The 24,946-nt window shown below is 52.4% G+C and overlaps 1 protein-coding gene across 1 annotated transcript in view; it reads left to right on the plus strand.

Moving 5' to 3' along the window:
• ANKRD11 (ankyrin repeat domain containing 11) overlaps nt 1-24,946 on the plus strand; it is a 96,085-nt gene that overhangs the window by 28,899 nt on the left and 42,240 nt on the right. Inside the window, exon 2 of the mRNA XM_058674029.1 lies at nt 3,841-3,908. The gene's annotated coding sequence lies outside the window, so the exon portion shown is untranslated. The remainder of the gene's footprint in view (nt 1-3,840; nt 3,909-24,946) is intronic.

A 24,946-nucleotide genomic window follows, 5' to 3' on the forward strand; every position in this document is an offset into this window, starting at 1 on the left:
CAGTGCTGCTGACCAGGAGGTGTGGCTGCTCGCCAGCACCTCATGCCACGATGTGCCAGCCAGCAGAGCTGTGCCAGCCAGCAGAGCTGGGTTCTGGGAGGCATGGCCAGTGCAGACACACATAGGCCACATGCCATGGCGGTGAGCCACAAGCCTGCAGTGACTGTTACGTCTTGCACAGGCTTTGTGGAATAGGGGAGGGATTGCCCCACGCCGGGCCTGGGGGCGCTAGCTGCTGTGGAGCCCGACTGGTTGCTGGCCTCAGTGGGGAAGGTACACGCAGAGCTGGTCAGCAGCATGATTTCGAAATAGGAATTGCAAGTGATTTCACATGAGGGACAGATTCCTTTTGTTTTGCGGAGCCACTTGTCAGAAGCCGAGTTGTCCTTGAGCCATCTCTTCCTCTCTAGATTCACAATACCGTAGAGCTGTTCCCCTGTCCAAGATAGCCCTGTAGTCTCAGGCACCGTGCCTAGGGAGGCCAGGGCTGGGCAGTGTGTGCGGGAGGTGAATGCACAGAGCAGTTAATAAGCAGCCGCTTCCCTCAGAAACTTCTTGACCATTAGAGGAATTGGTGAGATGCAGTAAACTTGGAATCTTTTTAAAAGATTTACTTTGTTTTTATTGGAAAGGCAGATTGAGAGAAGGACAGGTAGAAGTATCTTCTGTTTGGGCCCGGCAGCGTGGCCTAGCGGCTAAAGTCCTCGCCTTGAAAGCCCCGGGATCCCATATGGGCGCCGGTTCTAATCCCGGCAGCTCCACTTCCCATCCAGCTCCCTGCTTGTGGCCTGGGAAAGCAGTCGAGGACGGCCCAGTGCATTGGAACACTGCACCCGCGTGGGAGACCCGAAAGAGGTTCCTGGTTCCCGGCTTCGGATCGGTGCGCACCGGCGCGTTGCAGCTCACTTGGGGAGTGAATCATCGGACGGAAGATCTTCCTCTGTCTCTCCTCCTCTGTGTAGATCTGGCTGTAATAAAAATGAATACATCTTTAAAAAAAAAAAAAAAAGAAGTATCTTCTGTTTGCTGGTTCACTCCCCAAGTGGTCACATCAGAAGGAGCTGAGTCGATCTAAAGCCAGGAGCCAGAAGCCGGGAGCCTCCTCTGTGTCTTCCACATGGGTGCAGGGTCCCAAGGCCTTTGGTCATTTTCTACTACTTTCCCAGGCCACAAGCAGGGAGCTGGAATGGAAATGGAACATATGGGACACAAACCGGCACCAATATAGAGTGCTTGGCATTGCAGGGAGAGGATTAGCCAATCGAGTGACTGTGTAGGCCCCACTCCTTTACATTAAAACACTCTTTGGGGGCCTTCCCACCAAAGGGAACCATTTTTTTTTTTTTTTTTTTTTTTTTTAAAGATTTATTCATTTTATTACAGCCAGATATATACAGAGGAGAGACAGAGAGGAAGATCTTCCGTCCGATGATTCACTCCCCAAGTGAGCCGCAACGGGCCGATGCACGCCGATCCGAAGCCGGGAACCTGGAACCTCTTCCGGGTCTCCCACGCGGGTGCAGTGTCCCAATGCATTGGGCCGTCCTCAACTGCTTTCCCAGGCCACAAGCAGGGAGCTGGATGGGAAGTGGAGCTGCCGGGATTAGAACCGGCGCCCATATGGGATCCCGGGGCTTTCAAGGCGAGGACTTTAGCCGCTAGGCCACGCCGCCGGGCCCGGGAACCATTTTTTTTAATGCCATGATTTTTTTTGCTTGCTGCTGCTGTTTTACTGCATATACAGTAAATCTAGTGCATTCAGATGTGTTTCCTGTGCAGGAGAGAAGGTGTCCCTGCCTGTGGGGAAGTGGTGTGACCGATTTCACTGTCAGCAATGCAATGTCACAGCTGCTGTTACATCATTCTCTCTGAAAGCAAGTGAAACATGAAATTAAAAAAAATTATTAATGCAGAATAAATCCAGGTATAAGTTTCTTCAGAAAGTTTGTAAAAAAATGTACATTATGGGGCCCGGCGCCATGGCCTAGTGGCTAAAGTCCTCGCCTTGAACGCCCCAGGATCCCATATGGGCGCCAGTCCTAATCCCGGCAGCTCCACTTTCCATCCAGCTCCCTGCTTGTGGCCTGGGAAAGCAGTTGAGGACGGCCCAAATCCGGCACTCACATGGGAGACCCGGAAGAGGTTCCTGGTTCCTGGCTTTGCTTGTCACAGCAGCGGCCGTTGTGCTCACTTGGGGAGTGAATCATCGGACGGAGGATCTTCCTCTCTGTCTCTCCTCCTCTCTGTATATCTGACTTTGTAATAGAAATAAATAAATCTTTAAAAAAAATGCACATTATGAAAAAAAACCTGTATGTAGATTACAAAATAGTTTGCACTAAAATGAAGTGTTCTTTTTTATCTAAGTAGAATTTATTTACTTATTTATTTGGAAGACAGATTTATAGATAGAGAAGGAAAGAGCTATCTTCTGTCTGCTGGGTGCCTCCCCAGATGGCTGAGTGCAGGTGCAGAGACCCGAGGCCTTGGACCATTTTCTCTGCGTTACCAGGACATCAGTGGTGAGCTGTACTGGAAGTGGAGCAGCTGGAACGTGAAGCTGCACCAGTATGGGATGCTGGCACTGCAGGCATAGGCTCACTGGGATTCTACAGCACCAGCCTCTAGGTATTACAAGTCATCCATAGGTCCTGGCGTGATGGCCGAATTGGCCTGTCCTCTCCTTGCAAGCATCTGGGGCTCATGTGGGCTCTGGTTTGTGTACTGACTGCTTTACTTTCCATCCAGCTCCCTGCTTGGGCCCTGAGGAAGTAGTGGAGGAAGGCCCAATCCTTGGGACTCTGCACCCTTGTGGGTGACCTGGAAGAAGCTCCTGGCTTCGGATCAGCTTGGCTGTTGCTGTTGCAGCTCTCTGGGGAGCAAACTAGCCAAGGGACAATCTTTCTTTCTGTTTCTCCTTCTCTCAGTAGGTCTGATCTGCCTTTCCAGTAAAAATAAGTAAGTCTTTAAAACACAAAAAACCAAGTCATCTAGAGCTCATTGAGTATAGCCAGGAGGATCTGCATACCACAGGGGGTTTGTTCCTGTGAGTGGCCAGCTGGAGCCTGGTGGAGCCCTGTGTGTTGACACGTTTCTGCAGCCTGCTCTTGTGTGATTTTCAGGGCTTGGCCTGTGTGCATCCGCTCCTCACACGCACACTGAATGTTCTCGTGGCCCATGTTGGGAAGAATGCTTGTGTTATGTTTCTGAACTGGATCACATGAAGTGTATCTGGCGTGGATTGCGGTTCTTCGGTTTTTGGGAATGATCCCTAAGTTTAGTATAAGTGAAGAGTGTGTGCCCAGGGCACTGTGGTGGTCTTTGTGGGGTTAGAGTATCCTGCCTGCAGTGCCAACACACAGAAACACATGGCAGAGGAAAGCCATTCTGATGGTGTTTATGGGAAAGGGAAGGGGAGGTGGCAGAATGACAAGCGGTAAGACAGGGAGGCCCTGGGGGTGGTAGCGGAGGGGCCTTGTTGGCCACAGGGATAGAGTGGTTTATTTATTTCAGTGTGGCAGAAATCCATGTAGGATGTAAAAGCTATAACATTGATACACGTTGATATTTGTGCTGTGAGGCTTCTGTGAGGCCTACCTGTGTTTTCTCAGCTTGGGGCAGCAAGGCCAGCTCCTGGTGAATGAGGGCTCTTGTGGACAGGCAGTGGCATTCCTGCTGCCACCTGTGCCCTGAGGAAGAGAGGGTGCCCAGAAGCCCATTGGCACAGGCGAGCCCTTTAGACCCCAATCTAGCCAGACCTCCTGGAAACGGCTGGTGTGGTCACTGGCCGTCGGGGTGGGCAGGAAGAGGAGCCCTGTGCTGACTGCCCTCTCGTTTCAGACGCTGCACCTCCCTGCCGTGGATTGAACACAGTGTCCTCATCACCTCGACTTTCAGCTATGGAATCGGTAAATCCTGCGTTCTCTTCAGCTTACATGGTTTTCACTGGGCTGTCCACGTTTCCGGCTTGTTTTTCTTGCGCTTGGTAGTGTTTTAAGTAAATGTTCTGACTTTGTCGGAGTGGGATAGTGAGCTTCGTGGGGTCATTCAGGTGAGGTATTCTGCCTTGGCTGTCAAGGAAGTTTGTGATGACAGTGAGTGTGAGGACCAGTTGTGGGAGGTACCTGCTGGCTCAGGCTGGGCTCCTGGCAGCTCGAGGCCAGAGTGTGGCCGGCTGTAGAGCTGGCCAACCGCCCGTTCTCCTGGGGAGGCCTGCAGTCCAGAAGTGCACCTTCTCCTGGTGACGGAATGCCCTCCCTGCTTTGAATTAGATGGAGCAGGGAGGTCTGAGTGTGCCTGATGGTGCGGGGTCAGGCGATGTCTTTGCCTCCTAGGGCTTCTGCTCCGCGCTTCTGTGACCGGGCTTGTCACTGAGGGGGGAGTGCTGGGCCAGAACAGCTCGCACTCGGCCTGTGTAGAAGTGTTGGCCTGGCCTTCACCTGCAGTGAGAACGAAGAAAATGCTGTCCGTGTCAGGGGGAGGTTAGATCGTCAGTGCACTTGTGGCACCTTCAACACGCTCTATGGGTGGGAGGGAATGCGGTCGCTGGGCTCTGGTAGAGGCGGTGCTGCCCAGGTCTGCATGTCACAGCAGTTGGCACAGGCGTGCTTTAGTTTGTCACCTCATTTGCTGCAGAGTCCAGCTGTCTGGTTGGGATGTTCCTTTGCATGAGGCCTCCCGAGCAGGTGCCAGTGCCCCACCCAGCGGCATGGAACTGAGAGGCTGAGCGTGGCGCTGGTGGGGGGCGCCGTCCCCCTCCGACATCTCTCCTGCAGGGTTGGAGCAGTGCTGGGAGTCTTGTCATTTGTTAACTGCTGCCATTCAGATTGTTCACAAGTGTGGGTAGCTGCCAGGCCTGAGGCCTGCAACTCTGCAGCCCCTCCATCATGTGTTCCAGCAGTGTCCCGGGCAGTGGGCGTGCCTGGCCAGCTCTCTCAGCCTCAGCTTCCTGCTCTGTGAAGTGACAGTGGTTGTACCCAGTGTGAGGTTTTCAACAGACGAAATCACTGGAAGTAAACTAAATGAGAAGATAAATGTGAAATCTTTCACAGTGCTGTGGCGTACCACTATGGCCAGAAAGTTCTCTGAGCACTGGTGTGGATGTGTGTGCATGGGGGTGTCTGTACATGCCGGCCTGAGCTGGCTCTCCATGCTGTGTGTTAGTAATGGGAAACTAGGCTTGGAGTTAATGTTTTGTACTTTCAGTTGGACAATTGAATTTAAAGTAGAACTGATCATTTTTGAACTTGCAAGGTTCATAGCACAATAGTGTGTGCTGCACGTCAATGCCCCTGGTTCCCAGGCTGGGCGTTTTGAAGGGCTGTGCTATGCCCAGCACTCACGGTGGCTGTTCCTGTTCTTGCTCGAGCTGCAGGGTGGAGCATGACTCTGCCCCCCTTCCCCCCGCAGGGCTAGGACTGGTAGTTCCTTGCTGGCCCCTGTCTTCTAAGGATCATCAGGAGGCATCAGGGCCACTCGGTTTCCTGCCTGCGTGCATATCTGTGCCTGTGAGGGACGTGCAGGTCGCAACCAGAATTTTCTACCCTCTTAAGATCTGTTTATTTGAAAAAGCAGAGTTAGAGATCTGGTCGCAGGCAGTGGCTTTCCCCTCTTGCCACAATGTGTATCTTGTCTGCCCTGTTTTGATATGAAGATTTTATTCGATTTAAATATAGATAGAAAAACACTTTTTACTTCATTATTAAAGGAGTATTCCTGGCTAATTATGTCAAGTTAAGGTACTGAGTTGTTCACTATACCCAGTTTGAGGATTCTGATGGATCGGCTGTGTCTCGATTCCCTTAGAGGTGCCATTCAGTGACTTGACTGGTGTGGAAAGTGCTGGTTGAATGATGTCTCCCATCACCGCGCACGCTCTCCTTGCTGTGTGGTGGCAGAGCCTGCAGGGCCACCTCCGTGTCAGGCTGGGACTTGGCCTCTCAGGTCTGCGACCACTGCCTGGCTGACAGGGTGAGTACACTTGTTGGAGCCCTGCTTGTGCTCACGATGTTGCTGTTGTTCTCATGGGTTGTTCATTTTTTTTTGTTTTTGAAGATTTATTGATTTGTTTGAAAGGCAGAGTGACAGAGTGGGAGGGGAAGAGTGTAAGAGATGCTAGACTTTTGAACCTAGTTTCCTCTTCTGACGAGTGCCACAGTAAGTTCTGGCCCAGGCCTAAACCAGTAGCCAGGAACTCCCTTGGGTCCTCCCGCCTGTGTGGCAGGGGCCCAAGATGCATTAACAGGAAGCAGGTCAGAAGCAGCGTAGTGGGACTGGAGCTGGACTCTGACTGTCCCGCTTAACTCCGGGTTCACAGGCTGACTTAGCTGCAGCAGGTACTGGGTCCTTCTTCCATGTTGTGTTGGAGGGTCCTGGCACAGAGCTGGACGTTCATTGAGCTCAGTTAAACCTGAGGCAAGTGCCTTCTCTGGTCACTGCCCATCCTCACTGCTGGGGGCCGTGGGAACTTGTCACTTCTGGCCGGCACCTGTCTCCTTAAACTCATGAGGTGACCTGGAAAACACCAGACAGCTTGGTCCTTGATGAGAATTTGTGCAACTGGATCAGTTACTTTGCTACAAAAAGGCTGAAATCCATGCATAATTGAAAGGCAAGAGCTGCACAAAGAGAGGAAAAGGGAAAGAGATCTTGTATCTGCTGGCTCTCTTCCCCAGAGGCCCAAACGAGGGCTGAGCTGGGCAGAAAGCAGGGTTTCTCATGCGGTGGTGGAGACCCAGGGACTCGCACCATCTTCTGCTACTTTCCCAGGCGAATTGACAGAGAGCTGGGTGGAAAGTGGAGCAGCAAAGGTGCAATCGAAGCCCCCAGCAATGCCTGTGTTGCAAGGGTCTCTCCCTCCCTTCCTCCTTCCTCTGCCCTTCTCCCTCCCCCTCTTCTCCCTCTCCTAACTCTTGGTTCTGGACCTGCTCCAGGCGCTGCAGGCCTTCACTCCAGGGGATGAACCAGTGAGTGGAAGAGCTTAGTAATACTGTCCCAGATCTGCCACATGGGAGGTGGAGCCCGGTAAGCCAGTTTCAGGAGCCTCCCAGCTTTACATCAGCAGGAAGCTGGAGAGGAGAACCAGACATGCAGCCTGACTACCCTGATATAAGATCTCTCTTTTTCTCAAGATTGATTGATTTATTTAATTTATTAGAAAGTCAGATATACGGAGAGGAGGTGAGACAGAAAGGAAGATCTTTAGTCCGATGGTTCACTCCCCAAGCGGTCAAAGCAGCCAGAGCTGCGCCGATCCAGAGCCAGGAGCCTCTTGCAGGTCTCCCACGCGGGTGCAGGGTCCCGAGGCTTTAGGCCATCCTCCTCTGCTTTGCCAGGCCACAAGCAGGGAGCTGGATGGGAAGCAGGTCTGCCAGGATTAGAACTGGAGTCCAGGATATCTTCTTGTTAAAAAAAAAAAAAGTACACATTATTTAATTTTAATTTGAAAGATTTGCAAAAAGAGAGAGAGATCTTTCATGTACCAGTTTACTCCTCAGAGGGCTGCATTGGTCAGAGTTGGGCTAATCCATGGCCGGGGGCCTGGAGCTACCTCTGGGGCCCAAGGACTTGGGGGATCACCCACTGCTTTCCCAGATCCATCAGCAGGGAGCTGGGAATCACAGCCACACCTCTATGGGATGCTTAGCCTGTCATGCCATGGCAGTGGTCCTGTTATGGGATATCTTAAATCAACATTTTAATTGCCAGGTTAAAGCCTGCTTCACATGTAACTTTAGCTTTTCCATAAATTGCTTGAAGTCGCTCTGTTACTGATTTTTTATAACATGAGCAGTGGGGAGTGGGGACAGTTCATTTTACAAAAGTGTTTGCTTCAAGATGTTCCACGTACAGCTTAGATTTTCATGGAGGGAGAGGAGAGCCCGAGGAAGGAACCTGGGTCTGCTGTAATCTGGTCTGAGATTTGAGTTTAGGGTGCTTCCTGTCTAGTCAGGAGCTTTTCTTTCTTTCTTTATTTTTTTTTTTTAAGATTTATTTATTTTTAATTACAAAGTCAGCTATACAGAGAGGAGGAGAGACAGAGGAAGACCTTCCATCCGATAATTCACTCCCCAGGCGGCCACAGCGGCTGGTGCTGAGCTGAGTTGATCTGAAGCCAGGAGCCAGGAGCTCTTCCAGGTCTCCCACACACTGTTGCAGGGTCCCAAGGCTTTGGGCCGTTCTCGACTACTTTCCCAGGCCACAAGCAGGGAGCTGGATGGGAAATGCAGCAGCTGGGATTAGAACCTGTGCCCATATCGAATCCTGGCGTGTTCAAGGCAGTGACTTTAGCTGCTAGGCCATGGCGCTGGGCCCTTGAAGGTCTTTTCTTAGGGCACCTTGGTGCTTGGTCTCTGGGTCCCTGCTGCTTGTTCCTCACCTCAGGGCTTTGGTACTGTTTCTGTCTTCTTAGCTCTTGTGGCTGAATCACCTCTCCTCCCAGTTCAGGTTCGTGGGAGGCGTAGACTCTGCTACATACTTTCCCTTGTTTTTCTCCCTACAAACCCAAGGAAATGGGTACAGACTTTGTGTTTATTTCACCACGTGGGGCTAGGTCAGTTTCCTGGGCTTCAGTGCCAGCCAACGGCACCATGTGTGAGGCTGCAGCTTCTTGTCCCCCATCTGAAGGAAGTGGGGGTGTGGCAGGGTGGACTGCAGGGAGGTTAGTAGGCGATGGGTCAGTAGAGAATTGCTTGCTGGGGCTGCTGGCAAGACCTGACACTGTCTGATCTGCAGGGAACCCTAGGTAGAGTGCAATCCCGTCTCCTCAGCAGTGTGCCCAGTTCCAGGTGAGGTTGCCTTGTTCAACAGGGCATGTGTCCTCCTCCCATGTGTAGCCTTGCCTGCTGGCAGTGTAGTCTACTTTACGTATCCTTTTCCTGGTGTCCCTGGATGTGCTAGGCTGAGACTGAGGGAAAGCTGAGGGACTGCTGCTCTGGGCGTAGTTGGAATATCTTCTTTCCCAGAGTGCACTGGCATGGGGAGCCCTTGAGTCAGACAGTGCTGGCACACCTCCCGCCATCTCGGCATGGAATGAGGCCTTTGGGTGTCCCCCTGGATGAGGCAACTCAGTGCCCCGGGGAGTTGCTTTCTTAATTATTGTCCTGATGCCAGCCCTGCTGGGGTGGGAAAGGCACCTGGTGAAGATATTTCAGTGTTGTTGAGCTGTGTGGAGTTCCGTCTCGTTCTTGCTGTACTGGTGGTAGTGGTGAGGTTCACTTGTCCAGCCTGCTGTGTGTGATGCTGCTTGGCTTCCAGGACTGTCTTCCCATTGCCTGCTGCAGCATGCAGGTCTCCGATGGAGCACATGTCTGCACCCCAGGGCTTTGCCCTTTCCTTGGGACCATCCCTGAACCTGAGCTCGGCTTTGTGGCGACATCTGGTTCCCCCACAGATAGACCTCCGCTACTGTCCCTTTACCTGGTCAGATGCTGACATTGAAGGCTGGTAAACCCCGAACTCCCACCCCATGTCTGCTGTGTCCTTGTTATCTGCTGAACACAGGCCCAGTTCTGTGTGCCTTGTTCTGTTTCTTGCTTGTGCTTCTGTCCCTTGCATCCTTCTTGAGTGATGACCTGTGCTTCTCTAAAATCGGTGGCATGACCCAGAACCTAGTTTGTACTTTCCAATTCTGCCTTCCCACCAGGGGTCCAGCACTGTGGGCAGAGAGGCCCATACCCGTGCCTGGAGACCATCTGTGCTTACTCCAGCTCAATTAAAGGCCTTAGCTGTGCTTTGATAGTTAAGAACATAGCCAACAGCACCTTTGTCATGGTTAAGTTGGGATTCATAGTTTTGCAGCTTTTACGCAGGTGCTTGGGGGAAGAAATGAGGAATTGTATCCCTAGGTACTGGGGGCTTCCTGGGTATGTGCCAAGACCCCTCTGCTGGTAGGGAGCTGGGAGGGCTTCCCTGGGCTGCAGTGTAGGCAGGGAGTCTGATGGGATGCCACTCGGTTGCAGAGGCTTTGTGAATGTGTGCTAAGGAGCCCTGTGCTGTGAGATGCTGGAGGTTGTTAGAGAGCAGGTGCTGCAGAAAGCTGTTGTGGAGCTCTGACAAATGCTGCAGCACTGTGCTCAAGCAAAGGCATCCTCCCCAGCTTGTACCCATGGCGTGGGCACCGTGAGCAGGTGACTGTGACTTGGGAGTAGTGGGGACTGAGAAACGTGGGCGTCTCTGTTCGGTGATCTTTGGTTGTCACTTGTGCTTGAACAGTCAGCATCACCCAGAGTGGTTCTTTGGTTGTGTAGCACTTAGGGAATGGAAGCAACATTTGTCTGCACAATCTTTGTGCCCCACCACAGCTCTGAGTTGGCTGGAGGAGAAGCAGTTGCTACAAGGGCCTGTGAGTGCAACTTGTCCCTCAACACAACCTGTTTCTGGTGGTGGCCTCAGGTGAGGCTCATGGTGCTTTTCATCCTTTCTTCAATGCATGCTGGGTTTTTAGGCTTTTCTTTGCTTTTTCAGAGAGCACCTGTAGGTATTAGTGCAGGGAGAGGTACATTTCACATGGGAGCACACTTTAAGCACACTCACTCAAGGCCAGCTTTTGTCTTGTGTAGTTTTGGGCTGTAACAGGGGAGGAGGCCAACCAGTCTGGGAGCCACTCCCTCTCAGGGTGGTGCTGGTGGCACCCTGTTTGCGAAAGTCGTCAGAATTGGCAGTTTTAGTCAGAAATTTGGCGTATTTTGGATCTTTTGCATGCTCTTGCCTCAATTTTAGAATCCATTCACTCTCTGTGCCCTGTTGTGAAGACATGCTCTCAAATCCTGGCCCAGAAGGCACAGCTTTTCCTCTCTGTGGCTCTCAAGTCGGCCGTTGGGGAAGCGCCTCCTCAGGCCTGGGCTCCAGTTGGAGGCTTCACTGAGCGCGTGGTCATGGTGTTTGATGAGGACGCACAGACGGCTGTGTTGTGCTGAGACCGGTCTGGGCTGCTGCCAGGCTCTCTCAGAGGCTCCTTCTGTGAATGGTTCATGTGGTGTTGTAGAGTGACAAAGTAACCTGTTGTGGGTGGGACTGCTTCCCTTCCAGATCACCCACAACCTGCACAGTGGGAGTGGTTTCAATGGCCTTGGACCCTTCCTGACGTGGTGCTTGACTGGTTTTCCTTAAAGATGTAGGGATATGCTGGGAAGCAGCTCAGAGACCATAGTTAGACTGCGCTGTGGCGGAGGGCCCTGGCACTGCTGAGGAAGGAAGCCTGCATGCCTGGGAGGTGTGCGGGGCAGGGGCGCAGCAAGTTCCTTCTCTCCTTGCTCCTCCAGGGTTTTCCCCATGGAGCTCAGCTCTTAAGGCTTGTTGCCATTGCGCTAGTGTTCCAGCGCCCGCAGAGACCACCTTGTCTGAGTGTTGTAAACAGTTCATGTTGCAGACTGGGCCAAAGCTGAGAGCAGAGACAGTACCAGATGAGTCCTGGGTCTGCTTGGCCAGGGCTTATAGTGCCTTGTGTCCAGTGCCTTGCCCAGGTGGTGTGTGTTGGGCTGTAACGTAGCCTGGGTCTTGCTGAGCTGCACCCTAGGAGGCAGCAGATGATGCCTGCAGGATATAGGTCCTTATCACCCACGTGGGAGACCTGATGGCTTTGACCTGACCCAGCCCTGACTTGTGGACCACATCATCCTGTGGATGGTCTCTGTGTCATTCCCCATTCAAACACACAAATGAACAGTACTTTAAAAATATATCTGAGATGGTCCTTTTTGCGTGTGTTTGTGGAGAAATGGGCTTAATTAAAATAAAAGAATTTATATATTTTATTTTAGAAGACCGATGTGCTGGGCCAGGCATCTGGGTCTCCCGCTTGGGTGGCAGGCCATGGTACTTGCTGCCGCCTCGTATATCCATTGGCAGGAATCTGGTCAGTGGTAGAGAGGCCGGGGCTTAGAGCTGGCCCAGCAGATGCAGACTGTGGGCTCTCAAATGGGGAAAGCCACCTCATCTGTGACTTTTAGGGACTGCACAGTCTGGAGAGATTATGTGACCTGTGTGGTCAAGGACACTGTCCAGGGCAGTGTCAAGCATATATGAGTTTGTACTTGACTAGAGGCAGGTTAGGGTGGTGGGAGTGAGAGGCTGTTGCTGCAGATCTGACTCCCCCACAGGATCCTGCGTGTAGGCATGCGTATTGGGAGGTGTGTTCCTTGGAACCCCGCAAGCAGTCCTGTGAGCTTTGCAAGCCTGGCTACCATCTGCTGGAGTGTGGTCTTCGAGGTAGGAGAATCACTGTGAACAGACAGACTCAGCTTTTCCAAGGTTGACCCTCCCCGAGTGGCCCTCAGAGCTGCTCTGGGTGCTGGATGTCCTGCAGATGCGCTCCATGGCTCCACCCGCTTGCTCCTCTTCCCCGCCTTGGCCACTGCAAGTCTTCTCATGGACAGCGTGCGCTCACTCAGTCCCTCCAGGGCTCCTTGGAACAGGTGGGTCTGGGCCTCTAGGTTGGCCAAGGCACCCTCTGCAGAGTGTCTTGGGCCATTTGTTGTCTCTCTGAGAAAAGCAGGTACTCTTGTGGTGTACTTCTTGTGGTGCTAGTGTGGTGCCTGCCTTGTCAAGCTCAGGTCCTTGCACTGGGAGGACTCTGTTGAAGAAAACCCCAAATGTCTGCCTCAGGGCTGTGTGTGGTGACATAGTGAGTTGTGCCTTAGTATTTTTTTCCCTGAGGTGAGCTCGGCCCCTCTGCTCTGTCCCTAGGATGGTATTGGCTGGCACGTGCTTTGTGACATGTTTGTGAGCAGGTTTTCTGTTGCAGACCAGTCTGTCATTTTCATTCTGGATTTAGATCACTCACAACATGTCAGCATCTTCAGCCTTTTCAAAATTCCACCACATTCTCCAGGCACAATTTTATTTTTTAAAGATTTTTAAAATGTATTTGAAAGGCAGAATCATGGACTGGTGCCGGAGAGAAAGAGAGGCTTTCCATCCACTGAGTCACTCCCCAAATGACCACAGTGGTTGTGTTTGGGCCAGGCCAAAGCCAGGAGCCAGAGGCTCCGTAAAGGTCTCCCACATGGGAACAGGGGCCAGACACACGGGCCGTCCTTCACTACCTTCTCAGGCAGTGATCAGGTAGCTGGATGGGAAGAGGAGTGGCTCGGACTTGTGCTGCAAGCATGTTTTAACCAGCTATACCGCAGCAAAGCGCCTTCTCCCATCTTAATTTTATGAATGCGTGCAGTGGCCGTAGCTTGTTGTCATTTCTGCTGGGCAGATGCTGTACACTGGGTGGAATCCCACTGTGGTTTCTGAGGCAGGCCAGCTTCCCTTTTCTCCAGGCCTCTGCCAGTTAGGAGACATCTGTTGTGTGAGCGTTCTGGGTGCTTTCTTAGGACACGGAACAGGTGGTGCTGGGTGCCCATCTATAGAAGAGTTCTCTGAACGGTTCACAGTGATGCCTCCTCACTCTTGGAGTCACACCTCAGCCCCAGGCTCCTAGGCCCCTTGTCCCTTCCCCGGTGCCACACCCTGCTCAAGTCCATCTTGCGAAAGCAGACCAAGCCTGTGTGAGTCCACGAGTCCAGAGGCAGGAAGCTGTTGCTCTCAGGGCTGGTTGGGTCCTTCTCATGCTGTTGATAGCCTCAGATAGACTCCAGGTCTGGTCTGCAGGGATCCTGGACATGGGGAGGGGCCGTGGCGGCCTTGTCCCCACATCCTGGTTCCCAAAACCTCTGTGCTTAGACACATGGTAGATCCCAGAAAACCAGTAATGTTAAGTTAGTGTGTCCCCATTCCACTAAAAGTGGGAACAGTAACCTTGTTGCACGTGGCCACCAGTAGAGCCTTCCTGTGTAAAGAGGAGCATTGTGTAATGGTTTTACAGATCCCTGTGGCTTCACAGACAGTGGCCGGGCCCTCGGAGCTGTTTCTACATCCGATCTTCTTGTAGGTTGACTGGTTGAAGCACATGAGGGAGATAAATAGTTGAAACATGGAAGATTTTTTTTTTTTTTTTTGCTATAATCTCACAGATTTAATTTGGTTTGTCACCAAAACCTGACTGATTGTTCTTGTCAGGGGATGCAGGGCACCTGGGCACCACCTCCGACCCTGTGTCCTGAGCAGGTGTGGCACCTTGGGCTCTCAGCCAGCTGTGCATAAGGCTGTGCTCACTGCTGCCAATGACTGGGGCTGTCAGAGCTGTGTGTGTGAGCTGGGGAGTTCCCTCACATTTTCATCTTTGCCTGACAGATCACATTTTGGGGTTGGTCAGTTGTTTTCCTTGATGTGGTGTGGCAGGCTCCCGTTCCCCATGCATGTCTGCAAGGGGCAGGCGTGTGTGAGTGCTTTCCCACCCCTCTTGGTCAGCAGAGCTGATGCGGTGTTGCTGCAGCCTGCAGGTTGCTCCTAGACACAGCGTTGTAGTCTCTTCCTGGGACTGTACTGTGGAGAACATCTAGTCTGGAAGCTGTCGGGTCTGGCCCTGCTGAGGCAGCTGCAAGCCGGACTTGACATTAGTAAATCTGAGTTGGTGATTTTGGCTAGTCTGTAAGTAAAATGGCCAGAGACAGGACAAAGAGTCCTCACCCCTGAAAAGGGGTCACGGAGGCCCGGATGCTGCAGCATGACTTCGGACATTGCTTTGTGTCTTTGCAAATGGTCTGTCTCTTTCCCCTCTGCTACTCCTCACAGATTGGCAGTTCCAGGGGGCTTTCGGTGTGGTGGCTGCCAGTTGGTGAGTCCCCATCTAGGATTCTGAAGGTCGGATCCCTGTGTTGGTGTGAGCCTCCTGTTGGCTGCATGCTCAGGTGTTTGCCGGGTTCATGGCCATGTTGGCACAGGAAGCTGCTCCTCTGTGGATCTTGTGGTGATGTCCAGAGGTCAGCACAGAATGGTCACTGCTTGGGCCTTCCCACGTGGACTCTGCCCAGGGTGTTGGAAGAGGTCCAGCCATGCCCAGCAGCTGTCAGCCGGTGCCAGGGCTCATCCAGTGTGTGTGGCCTCCGTACATTCTTCCTCTTACAAAGGTGCCCCCAAATTAGCTGTGAGTCTCGGCTTTGGGAGTGTCTTAGAATAGTATAGTGCTGTGGCCTAGGCATGGCTCAGTTTAATCTTGTCCTGTAGTTCAGTCTGATTGCTTGCTGTAGTAATTGCTTTTGTTTCTCCACAGTTATTTTTAAAAATTCATTCTTTTATTTACTGTTAAACAGAGAGGTAGAGTTCCATCTGCTGACACCCTCCCTCCCGACCTCTGATACTGGCAAGAGCCAGGGCTGGGGCAGGCTGCAGTTCTGGGCCGGAGCCTCCAGCTGGACCTCCCGTGTAGATGGCAGAGATCAGAAACGTGGGCTGTGGGCAGGAACACAGGCCTGGGGTGTGGGTATTCCAGCTGTGGTCTTCCTCAAGAGGAAATTCTCTGCCCCACTCTCGTCTCTGCTGGAACCCGAAACTCTGAGCTCAACCTTGTAGAGCTTTCGCTGTGTAAATGACTATGTTTGGTTATTTTTCTAAAATGCCAACAGTTTCTTTTGACTTTTTTTTGGAAGTTTTATCTGTTTGAAAGGCAGAGAGGAGAAATATTGATCTTTTGCTCACAGGTCCCCCTCCGGATGCCCACAACAGCTAGGGGTCACGTAGGGCTGAAGGCAGAACCTTCACCCAGCTCTCCAACGTGGGGGAAACTGCATCAAGCCGAGCAGATCGCCTAAGTGATGGCTGAAATTCTCCCTCTATCACCACAATATCCATTACACAATTGTATTTTTTTTTTTAAAGAACATAAACATTTATTTGCTTGAATGGCAGAGTTAGAGGAGAGAGACATTTTTCCATCCAGGTGGCTGTAATGGCTGGGGTTGGATGAAATTGAAGCCAGAAACCTGGAATTCCATGCCAGTCTCACGTGGGAGGCGTGGGCCCTAGCACCTAGGCCATTCTGGACTGCTTTTTCGGGTCTGTTAGTGGGGAACTGGACCTGAAGTGGAGCAACTGGGACATGAACCAGGTATTCTTCCACCTTTGAAATTGTGTCCTTTTGTTTGTATGTATAAAATGCCCCCTTTTCCCTGCCTCTGTCAGGAGTATTTTTGTAGTTTGAAGATTTCCAAGATGATGTGCAGCCCTTTGTTTACAGTGACAGGTGGACTCACCCCAGGACTGTGGTTTTGGTGTGTGCCTGTGTGGTGGGCAGCAACAGACTGCAGGTGCCTGTGGCCCTGGGTGGCCGCCTGTTTAGCTGTGCCCGCAGAGTGCCCTGGGAGCTTGACCCACCCCTGCGCTACGGCTTGTGAGGTAGAGAGAGGTGTTCCTGGAGTTGTTGGCACTGCTGGGTCCAAGTCATCAAAATTGACCTCCCAGCTGGGACCGCATGCACTTGGAAAGCACTGTCCTTATTTGTAATCTTCATGATTAATCTCTCTGTTCTATGAACTTCTGTGTGTTTTTTGGGGGTATGCACATTTTTGGATATACCTGCTTACATAAATCAGAATGCTAATTCTCACTGATGTATTTCCTTCTGTCCTGAAAACACTTAGCACTGAAGTGGGCAGGATGCCCCACACGGCTCGACTGCGTTTCCTCAGTGAAGGGAAAAGGCCTTCCCTCAGGCCTGTGCTCATCCTGGGACTCTCAGAGCCCCAAGCAGCTTTGCCATCGCACTTCCAGAAGCAGAGCCTTGTGTTAGGGGCTGGGACTGCAAGCCTTGGTGGTCCCTGCAGCTACCGTGAGCCCAGGGCAGTGGGGCTGGCATCCTGCCTTTGAGGTATTTGCCATACAACAGAAGATGCCTGCCACGACCCCTTGAGGGGCAGTCGAGTAATATTGATGAGGGAGCCCAGAGAGGCGTGGCTGAGGTCTGCAACCACTTGCCCTGTGGAGCTTTGGCTCAGGTGCAGGATGGCCCTGCTTTCACCCTGAATGGAGATTTGGGTGCAGGGCAGTCCAGCTAGTGCTGGACTAGGCATGAATGAAGGTGGGCAGCTGGACTCAGACACACAGGGATCTGCCAGCTGGACCCTGGCAGGTGGATGCTGAAGGTGCCTGTGCTTGGGGGTTTGCACTTGTGTTGCTTTTCACAAAGGTGTCTATGGACGGCCAGAGCTTGTTGTCTGCTCGCCTGCGTTGCTGACTTCCTCCTGCTCTGCTTCAGACGGTGACTTTGTGCAAGAGCGTTGCTTTCTGTTTGTCTACTTGTTGGGTATGGTGGGTTTAATTTAGTTTTCCTAAGGTGGGTTTTTGCTTATTCCCCATTTAATAGATGTAGGGGCACACTCAGACACAGATTTCTCAATATAGTGAGTGTAGGGCATACACACCTCACTGTGGCAGGTGTGGGCACAGACATGCATGCTCACATCACTGTGGCAGGTGTGAACACACACACACCTCACTGTGGCAGGTGTGGGCACAGACATGCATGCTCACATCACTGTGGCAGGTGTGAACACACACACACACACACACATCACTGTCCCAGGTGTGGGGGGCACCTATGTACCTATATACCTGTCACTTAGATGTGCCTACCTGAAGTATAGCTGCTTTCTGTGCTCCACCTGCTCTGGGGACTCCTGTGCCGAGCGTGGATGTGCTGCACATCTTGCTGGAACCACCCTCTTCCCATTTTTGTGCGGCTGATGGAGTGGGGTGAGCTGACGGGGTTCTTGCTGTGCTGCCCCTCATGGAGCACCTCCTTGGCTGCGTCAGGCCTGGTAGGCAGCAGGTAATTGGCATTGTTCTTGTGGAATGCATGTTTTGCTTACTAATATACCTGTGTTTTTTTTCTCATATTATGTTTTTCTTTGAGTTTCATGTTTATAAAACAAAAGTTACCCATGTGTCTGTGCACCTTGCGCTGCCTCCCTTACTGGCCAGCACCCTAACTGTGCAGACCAAAGCGTCAGCCCACTGTGTTCCGGCCTGTTTTCCTGCTGTGTCCTTCTGCTTGGTCAGGATGTTGCTGGGGGCCCCGGTGCCCTTGGTCCATCTCCCATGTCCTGGTCTCTGGCATTTTCTGCACGTCGTCTCTGTTTTCCTGTCAGCATGGGAGGACGCTGCTTGACTTGTTCCTCTGGTCATGGGTGGCTCTGAAGGGCAAGGCGGGACTGGCCCGCCTGACTCTCGCCATTTTCACTCGGGGCCGAACTCTTCCCTTCTTTTTTATAAAGATTAACCGTGAGAAAGGGACCCCCTGGGCAGAGCCACGGGGTGGGGGGACATCTCCTGTCTCTGAACCCTGACCTGACCTGGCCAGTCCCACAGTCCTGCTCTACCCATTCAAGCCCTTCTGTGCTGTGCTAGGTTAGCACTGGCAGAGGGTGCTGCGTGAGGTCCTCAAGCAGCTCTGAATTAGCTTTGCCACTTTTTTTGTACATCTTCATATTGTAAAAATGTTTTTTAAAAAAGAACATATGGAGTGGGTGTTCTTGCAGCAGTTAGGGTGCTCCTCTGGACACCTGCACCCCATGTCAAGAACTTTTCATTTTACTTGATAATCAGATGAACACAGAGAACTGTTCCATCTGCTGTTTATTGCCCAAATGCTGAGGGCCTGGCCAGGCTGGAGCCAGGAGCCAGGAGCGCAGTCCAGGTCTTGCATGCAGGAGCAGACTCAAGGCGTGGATCATCATCAGTGGATGTTGTCCTACAGTGCATGTTATGAGGGAGCTCGTTTGGAGTGGAGCCAAGGCTTCAGCCAGTCCCAAGTAATGCAGATTTTACAGAGAGAGAGAGAGAGAGGGAAGGAGAGACAGTGAGAGAGGTCTTCCATGTGCTGGTTCACTCACTAAATGACACAGTGTATGGAGCTGATCTGATCTGGAGCCAGCTTCTTCCAGGTCTCCCACATGGGTACAGGGACCTCATGACTTGAGCCGTGGTCCACTGCTTTCCAAGCCGTCAGCAGGGAGCTGGATGGACAGTGGAATAGCTGGGCTGTGATTTGCACCCATATGGTATGCCAGTGCTTGCAGGTGAAGGACTAGTCTATTATGCGATAGTGCTGGCAGCAGATGCCTGCCCCCAGGGAGCCATGCTTCTGTGTAGTTACCATGTGCCCAGGAAGCCTTGCAGTATGACCCGTGTTGGTGTGGGCAGACTGTCCGTCTGAGGTTTGAAGAAGTCAGAAGAACCTGACAGCGCCTTGCTGCTTTCACCTGAAACTGCAAAAAACTGAGTTGTTCGTTTTCCCTTGAGATTGTGTTCCTTAACTTTGTAAAGTCAGTGAGAGTTGAATTACTTTTCCCTTTTAATAATATGAACTGAAATGTGTGTTTTTAAAAGTGCATTATTTCTCTATTTGAGTGACAAAGATGGAGCATTCCCATCAGTAGGTTCACTCCCCTGGTGGCAGCTCGGCTAGGGCTGTATTCTGGGACCTCCTATATGGACGGCAGGGAGTCCGTCCTGGGAGCCCTTGGGTCTGCCCAGGGAAGTGGGGCTCCCTGAAGAGCTGAGGTTTTGCAGTCTGGGCCTCTGTGGTCTGTTGTGAAGGTTTGGGGTCAGCTTGTGGGGTGACAGCAGATAACAAGATAGTGGCCTTGGTGAGCAAGAGGTCCTTTGCTGTGAGTTCCCAGGTGGCCGATTCCTCACAGCTTACCTGTGTGACCACTTCCCATGCTGGACACTCACTGGGTGCCCACTGGTACCCTATGCGGGGAGAGGTCCAGGAGGTCTTTGTGTGGGTGTGGTTGGAACCATCTGTGGGAATCCTCCCTGGGAAGTGACCACGCTGGTCATTGGGACTTTTACTATAGCGTGGTTGATGGTTTGGACCTGAGCTGAGCTTGCATCCCTGAGGTCCTTGAAACGCGCATGGAGGCATTAGGGCATGGTGGCAGCAGCGACAGCTTCGTGCTGTGCCCAGTGTGTCTTCTGTTCATTGGTCGTGCACGGCCAGGTCTTTCTTCTTCCCAGAGGCCCAGCATCTTTATGGCCTCATAGTGGAGGTATAGTTTCAACCCAAGGACTTTGGGGGACCTTCGCACTGCAGCCATCTTACTGTGATTCTGAACAGCCCAGAAGTCCTGTTCTTCATGCAGACTCTGCCTTGATCAGCTGAGGTTCCCCCAGGGTCTCTGGGCCTTTGCCCCACTGGTCATTCCCTAATCCTACAGGGATTAGATGCAGGTTGTCATTTAGTGACCAAGACCATAAAGCCACCTTGACTGCTTGAAGCCAGTGGCCCTTTGTAGTGGCCGGCACGGAGTGGCTGGCGTGGCCTGCCTCTGTCCTCACTCTGGCTTGTCCTGGGTTGCTCGCTGTGCTGTATGCTTGGCTCCGGAGCTCAGGTTCTTTCTTAGCAGAAGGCAGTGTATGTGGGTGTTGAGCTCTGCATTTTAGCTGTTTGGGTTCCCAGGTGACTGACTCACATCACCCCAGAGCAAGTAGCTGCGTGCTTGCAAGGGGAATCGGGGTGCCCGGCCCAGCCTTCCTGCTGAGGCATGCTGCAAGACCTGACTAGGCGCTGGGGTGAACCTTCCAGAACACAGGGAGAGATGCTGCGGCTGGGATTTTGTGGACCTTTCTTGAGGCATCCACTTGGGGAGTGTTGAGGCTGACAGACAAAAAGCGAGGAATGTCTGTGGGGACAGGAGGGCAGTCCGTGTCCTGTGGGATCCCGGACCCACTGGGTGTGGAGTCCACACTGCTGGTGATGGCTCGTGGGCGGCTTGGCCTGCTCTGGCCCGCTGCGGCCACGCTGGTCCTCCTGTGGTCGAGGGCAGCTGGATGGCTCCTTTTTGCCAAAGCATCCATGCAGCTGAGGCTGAGTGAGATGGCAGCCATTGGCAGGAGTGCGTGCAGCATCCTGCTGTGTGCAGGGTAGAGATGTCAGGTGGAAGGCTGGGCTTTGTCCCCTGAGAAGTCACGTCTGGATTTTGGATTTTCCTGGAATCTTCATGGCATTTTGGTGGGTTTTTTTATGTTGCATGTTTGTTTGTTTTTCCAATCATCAAATGAACCAATTGTTCTTGTGGTTCCTGTTTGGGTTTTTTTTGTTTGTTTGTTTTAAAGATTTATTTTATTTTATTTTATTTTATTATTTTTTTAAAGATTAATTTTATTTTTATTACAAAGTCAGATATACTGAGAGAGGAGAGACAGAGAGGAAGTGGAGCTGCCAGGATAAGAACCAGCGGCCATATGGGATCAAGGCGAGGACCTTAGCCACTAGGCCACGCCGCCGAGCCCCATGTGGTTCCTCTTTGTTGAAGTCCCAGATGACCTCTCCCTTGGCTATGGGTTTTGAGCAAGCATTTCTGGGCACATGCACCTTTAGCATTTGTTGGTAAGGCACTGGCTGGCCCACTCTGTGACACTGCCTCCTTCCCCACATTCAGTGGCCCGGTGGGGCAGTTCTCAAGTTCTCCATGTGTGCTGCCTCTATCCTGTCCCTTGAGGAAGTGCCTGTGGGTTCAGCCTGTATGTGTGCTGTTCTCAGGAGCGGGGATGGGTGCGGGCTGTGGGTGTGGGCCAGTGCTGTCTTGCAGGTGGATGTGCAGCTGTGATCTCACAGTCCTGGGGCCCTGGGTGGAGCTGTGCACCTGGTGTCACAGGGCCTGCCTTGAGTCCTGCCTCTGGCGTCAGACGCCGTTCCCGCTGATACACTCCCTGGGCTGCAGCAGTACTTGTGCGTGTACGTGGGCCTTACCACTCCATTCTGGGCTCCTCATTGCAACCTGGCAATGAACCAGGGGACAGAAAACATCTGTGTGTCTCTCTGCTGTTCAGATCACAAAAATGAACTTCAAAAAAAAAAAAAAAACAAAAACCCAACCCCCAAATATGGAAATTGTCGCTCTTCTGCCTCCATCTTCTCATTCACGTACATACTCTAGCTTTGCAGAATGTGCGTGAAAATCTTTGTCAAACCACGGAAAAGCCAGAGTGCTTCTTGTCATAGCTGGGGGAGTGTGAGGCCTCTGCAGATCCTGGGAGGGGGCACTTAGAACCTTGTACTTGTGTTACCTTACTGAGCTGCCAGATGAACTCGCAGCAGGCCCGGATGCGGGAGTGAGATGTACTAGAGTGCTCACTCAGGTCAGGGAAGCTTTCCGCGATGTGACACGTGGCTTCCTGCTGCCCACCTGGAGACCTCAGTGATGCGCCCTGGCTAATGTGGGCATCTGGGACGTGAACCAGAGGACCTGCCATGCTGCGTCTTGTTAGACCTCTCAGGTTAGTGAGGCAGTGATTAACCCTGCAGGCTGCAGACTCACTTCCTGTCCAGTTCCCTACTGATGCCGCTAGGAAAGCAGCGAAGGTTGGCCCAAGTCCCTGTGCTGCCCACCCACACGGGAGAGCTGGGCGAAACTCCTGGTTCGTGTATTGGTCCAGCCTCACCCTGGCTATTGTTGCTGTTTGAGGAGTTGACCAGTGGGTGAGAGATTTCTCTCTCTGTAAGTGCCTTTGAAATATACATATATATTTAAAAGATGTGTTTAAGTTTTTTTTGAAAGACAGGGCAGTAGGGGACCAGTGCAGTATCCTAGTAGCTGAATCCTCACCTTGCATGTGCTGGGATCCCATATGGGCGCTGGTTCTAACCCTGACAAACCCTACTTCCCATCCAGCTCCCTGCTTGTAGTCTGGGAAAGCAGTTGAGGACGGCCCCAAAGGCTTGGGACCCTGCACCCGTGTGGGAGACTCAGAAGAGGCTCATGGCTCCTGGCTTCGGATCAGCACAGCACCGGCCGCAACAGTCACTTGGGGAGTGAATGAGTGGATGGAAGCTCTTTCTTTGTGTCTCTCCTTCTCTCTGTGTATCTGCCCTTCTGATAAAAATAAACAAATCTTTAAAAAAGGAAAGAAGAACCCAGCACGGTGGCCTGGTGACTGAAGTCCTAACATTGAGGACGCTGGTTCTAATCCTGGCAGCCCCACTTCCCATCCAGCTCCCTGCTTGAGGCCTGGGAAAGCAGCTGAGGACGGCCCAAAGCCTTGGGACCCTGCACCCACGTGAGAGACCTGGAAGAAGAAATTCCTGGGTCCTGGTTTCGGATTGGCGCAACACTGGCCATCACAGTCACTTAGGGAGTGAATCATCAGACAGAATATCTTCCTCTCTGTCTCTCTTCCTCTCTGTATATCTGACTTTCCAATAAAAATAAATAAATCTTTAAAAGAAAAGGCGGGGCAGTTGTGACTTGAGCAGTGCTTATACGCAATGCCAGCATCGCAGGAAGGGCTTCACCCATTGTACTGCAACACCATCCGCCTTTGAGAAATGTGAAAGAAGAAAAGGACAGATAACTCCGGTTAGGCCAGTTAAACCATTGCCAGTGGTGTTGGTGCCCTGTGTTGAGGGCTGTTTCAAGGTACAGCTGTGTCCCTCCAGCCCTGCTTCCTGTTGGCTTACCTGGAGGCATTGGGTGATGACTCTGGAACTCGTGTGAGAGACCTGGATGCCTTTCTTGGCTCCTGGCTTTGCCCTTAGTTGGGGTTCTAAGAAAGGACACTTGCACACCTCTGGGGGTGTCCTAGGAGAATAACCCAAGTAGCAGAGATCTGTCTCCAGGACCAGGGAGCGAACTGAAGTTTGACCACAGGAAGCGCTGTGGCTGTGGGGTAAAATGCAGTGTCCAGGAGGCTGGCCCTGTGACGTTCTGTGCACCTTGAGGTATGCCAGGATGGCACTGAGTACATGTCCTAGGACTCATGCACACGTCAGCGCGTGGCGGGATTCTCCCTGGGTCGCTAGACTGACTAAGCCAACACAGGCAGAGCGAGATCCAGCCGGTGGCTCACAAAGGAGGCCAGCTTGCTGGGAACCAGAGGAAACGGGAGCGTGCGACTAAGCTGGCATCTGAAGTTCAAATTCCCTGGAACTCCTTCACTTTAGTCAGAATGCTGTGATTCTCAGAGGCTCGCAGCCATGACCCACAGGAATGTGGGGGGAAGGGCACAGCCCCCCATACTTACCTAATGTGCATGGGGCTACAAGGTGGCACCCAGCCAGTGTAACTGCTTCCAAGTTGAGCTGTTAGCTACATCTGCTGGGAAAGCTTCCCATGGCACACAAGAGGGAACTGAGTGCCTGGAGGTGGTGAGGATGAGGAGGCATGACTCCCTGCCTTGTACGGGGGCAGTCAAGATGCGGGGCTCATCCATGGGGACCCTGGAAGAGAAGGTGGCACTGCCAGCCCTGCCCTCCCCCATCCCTCAGACCCTTCTCGGCCTGGCCAGAGCCCTGCTATGGATGTGCCAGATGTGAACTGGCAGTCCTGTGCCCACAGGTGCCTGCTCTTCCTCCTGGGAGGGCAGCAGGGGCAGTGGGAGCTTGGTGACTGGTGGGAGGAGGGGGCTGCGCAGCAGTGGCCTGGCCAGCTCATGGCTGCCGCACTGTGGTCCGGTTGAGGGCCTGTGTGCTCCTCTGAGAGGCTTGCCTCTGAACTCCTGACACCAGAGCATTGTGACCTGCTAATGCCAGCCTGGGTCCCCAAAATGTCCTGGGAGCTAGACTTACTGCCTTTTTTTTTTTTTTTTTAAGATTTTATTATTATTGGAAAGCCGGATATACAGAGAGGAGGAGAGACAGAGAGGAAGATCTTCCATCCGATGTTTCACTCCCCAAGTGAGCCGCAACAGGCCGGTGCGCGCCGATCCGATGCCGGGAACCTGGAACCTCTTCCAGGTCTCCCACATGGGTACAGTGTCCCAAAGCATTGGGCCGTCCTCGACTGCTTTCCCAGGCCACAAGCAGGGAGCTGGATGGGAAGTGGAGCTGCCGGGATTAGAACCGGCGCCCATATGGGATCCCGGGGCTTTCAAGGCGAGGACTTTAGCCGCTAGGCCATGGCGCCGGGCCCACTGCTTTTTTTTTAAAAAACAATTTTTAAAGTTTATTTTTATTGGAAAGTCTGATCCACAGAGAGAAGGAGAGACAGAAAGATCCTCCATCTGCTGGTTTACCCCCTAAGGGACCTCAGTGGCCAGAGCTCAGCCAATCCGAAGCCAGGAGCCCAGGTGCTTACTCCAAGTCTCCCCCCATGGGTGCAGGGTTCCAAGGCTCCGGACC

This window comes from Ochotona princeps, chromosome 16, assembly GCF_030435755.1.
Source record: "Ochotona princeps isolate mOchPri1 chromosome 16, mOchPri1.hap1, whole genome shotgun sequence".
Classification (NCBI taxonomy): Eukaryota; Metazoa; Chordata; class Mammalia; order Lagomorpha; family Ochotonidae; genus Ochotona; species Ochotona princeps.